The following is a 4023-nucleotide window of genomic DNA, read 5'->3' on the forward strand; positions in this document are numbered from 1 at the left end:
TGCAAGAGATTGTAAGGCCAATATAGTAAAAGACCGAGCCTTCTACCTTAGAATGGCTCAAGAACTGGAAGACAAAGAAAAGGCGGAAAAGGCAAGGGCATACGTGGCCCATGTCAAAAGAGACCATCAAGTTTGGTCATCCGGAGACGAAGATGAAGCCATCAGCAATGTCAATGGAAAAGGGAAAATCTGCATGCTGGCCACTACGGATGATGATGGGTCTACAACGCTGAACAAGAACTACTGCTACATGGCAAAAGATGGAACTCTAAGCATCGTCGAATAGGTAAAACTCATGATCCAAACTCTAAATTATAGCATGCATGACTGTCAACCCTACATAGTGATGGGTTTTGCGCATTCTAACACTCCTAAGTGTACATGCAACCCTAAATATCTTGGATCTATGTTTTCTCTATTATACATGAAATTATGAACTTTCCAAGGTATTACCCTATCTAGCATACAATACTTGATACTTGGGTAATCAAATGGATAGAATACATACCTTTGTTTGATGTAGCTTGTCTCCATGAAGCTTGAGTGCCTAGTGCCCCAAGTGTGACACCTCAAATGGTTCACACAACACCAAATGCACATGGAATGACTTGAGAGAAATGGAACACTCCTTGAAATCGTCTAGCCCTCATATTCACACATTAGTGCACGATTTCTTGAGCCATGAGATTCTTTTATATGGTGGCTATTAGGGTTACACCATGTAACTCATAACTTTACCCATTCCTTATGCTCCATGGATTTTAACCTCCATGGAGTATCCATGGGTCACCCCATGGACTTAGTCCAACATAAGGAATCTTGGATCACAAGCCCACATATATAAGAATGAATGATTTACACAATCAACCCATATATTTAATTAGTCTCCTTTTGATCACTTAATTAATTCCAAATTAATTCTTGATCAATACTAATTAAATAACCTTATTAATATATTAGAACTTATAATATATTAACCAACCTTAAGTGTTATTTCTCTCATTATAGTCTATCCAAATACATGATGCCATGCAACCCAAATGGACCATGCCGGGTCGGGTCAAGTCTTACCAATTATAGTTATGGACTTAGACATTAATCCAACAGTCTCCCACTTGGATAAGTCTAAAACTATTATTGCGTATGACTTCAGGAACCGATCAGCAATCGTAGATCTCAAAAACTTATGTCGAACTCTGACCTTTGTCAATGACTTGTCCATTAGATAAGGGATCATATATTCCTCCATTCTAGATATCATATGGACTGAGACATGGATTATAATCATTCTCTCTGTCCATTTGTTGTTTCCCGATTTCCGATTTATGATGACTGACTGATTGAACAAATCAAATCAGTCCTGGCTTGGCCAAGCACTCACATGTGTCATCGCTAAATCATCGAGGGGCCCACATATATCGCTTTTATCCCGAAGGTAAAAGGAATGGATAAACTTCGACTCATATGGCTTGTTCTACTACTTGTTGAATCATACACAAAGGCACGTTTTATAACATCGAGTTACCAAATGCGTTTTCGTGCAATCAATGTATAACCAACTCATAGTAACAACTCATATCTCTAGGTTTGAAGAATATAAGATATTATCATCTCATGATCACTCGTGATAAAATCCATGAAGTGATTCAAATGAGCGCGGGTTGAATCCAATACTCAGAACTTATGAGCACTCATGAGTGTTGTAGCACCACTTTGTCCACCAACTTGGACCTCTACAAGCCAACCCATGACAGTCTTGATTCATATCTACTTCCAACATATGACCGACTGTGGATGGTTTGAATAACTTAGTCATTCAGGAAGAATAACCTAGTTTATTCTGGAAGTCAAAACATGCAAAATGAAACACAAGAATAAATGAATCTAATATGGTATCAAACTATGAATATAAATAAAACACTTTTTATTTATCACCATACTGATTACTCATTATTCATTGTTTCGGTTTTATCAACTTTATACTTGAATTTAGAAAACACTAGTTGTCCCATGCTCCAAGCATGTACACTATGTTTTCTAAACAATAGCTTTGCAATGCACTCTATGTTTGTCTATGATCCTTACTTTGTGAAATAGGTCGATTGAATGTACTTTCAATGATTCTCTTTTCACACTCCCAAATCCTTATCGAAAAATGTAAAAATTCCAAATTCCTAACATTTACCAAAATCTGTTTAGATTTTAAACTTATATGCACAGACCCTCTTGTAATGAATATGTACAAAGTCACAAAGACTTGTCATCAGTCATTACGGGTTATTCCAATGGAGATCAATTCCATGGAGACGAAGTATCAAAGCACATTGCTTTGAATATCCTTCTTGCATTAAGTTTTCTAATCTTACACATATAACTTCCACCTATAGAGACAAGTCCATATTCCTATTTTGACTACTACTTCTGAACAAGAGTTGTCTCTTTTCCAGAATATGTCAATATGGTCCTTCCAATATTAACAGTATACTTCCAACTGTCCTTGAGCAACCAATCTTTGGTAAAACCTTAGATTGTCCTCGACAATTGCTTAATCACTTTAGTCATATCCAATTCTAGACATTTTTCCCCTTAATGCCCCAAGGCATTTGGAAAAATTCAGAAAGGATAAATATTATAGCACATGTAATCGATCTTGTATCCAAAGTAAATGGGACACGATTCATGATGTTTCACATAAAGACATGATTCTAGACCAGTCTTTTGCTACAATATTTTTATTTGCCATGTTCTCAAAATTTGACTATGAAGAGGGATGCCGTAATCATAATCGAATTTTGAGAACGCAATATATAGAATTTCCTTAAGTTGAACCAATCCAACATGAAATTCATATATATATTCTTGACTAAAACGATTAAAATCTCAATCTAAGCCTTTTAGAATTGAAATGAAGTATAATTTCCTCTCCCTTAATTATAGCAAAACAACTTTTTCAACCCCTGCAACCTCACGAATTGAAACTTTTGTTTTCTATAATTAACATTGCTAACTTGCAATACTTATCATAATTATCATGCTCCCACTAACATGATGATTATCAGCATAATACTTATGCTCCCACTAGCTTTGACATGTATTAAGAAATTAGTGGACTTCTAGAAATCAATACTTTATTGACTTTCTTACCAAAGTTCAAATTTCTGATACTAGATTGCTTTGATAGCCCACTGGTGTGTCTAAACAATTTAAGAACTATGAAAAGGGATGCCGTAATCATAGTCTCAATTGGTTAGACCTTTGCTATTTCTCATAAGTCCATGTTAGTGTACTCTACTAACGACTTTGAGAATGCAAAGATTACTATCTACTTAAAAAACTACTTAGTGAAAGTGTTTCCTCACCATCATTTTCATGAATCGGAGAAAAACCTTATGACACTTAGATTTTTATGGTGTATGAGTTCCTACCCATATGAACTACTATGCAAAGTCAACTTGAATAGGCACAGAAATGTCAACACGATAGGTTATACACCTCAAGTCGTGTGCTAGTGAAGAATTCCAGGTTTTATTCTTGATTAGGTCTTGAAACTTTCAAGAGCTTTAGGACTTCCACTGTCCTCTTGACATATAAGACTCACTTGCCAAATATACAAGAGATAGTGCAGATTCTTTATCAAGACAAACACTTCACACACTTGGTCTAAGTTGGTCTCTGTTTTATCCAAAACATCACAACTTACCAATTTCAAATGTACAAGAGTAGATAACCTTTTACTCTTCCATTTGACTAGTGTTAATAAACCTTCTTTAAGATATGTCACTCAAGTTACAATCTTGGAGTATGACTCTAAGAATTGTTTTGGAACGAAGTATGACGCATCTTTTTGATTTAACCATTTCAACAATTCATGACTCCTCTTCTTAGTCATAAAAATGCACTAAGATGACCTTAGAGGATCAATTGTGATATGGTATCTTAATCATTAAGATGATCATAAACATGATACTAAAGTACTCTCCCATCTTTTCAGATTTGAGAAACTTTTATCTTTCTGCCAAATTT

Source organism: Lactuca virosa, chromosome 7 (assembly GCF_052849685.1).
Source record: "Lactuca virosa cultivar CGN04683 chromosome 7, Lactuca_virosa_CGN04683_v6, whole genome shotgun sequence".
NCBI classification, from domain to species: domain Eukaryota; kingdom Viridiplantae; phylum Streptophyta; class Magnoliopsida; order Asterales; family Asteraceae; genus Lactuca; species Lactuca virosa.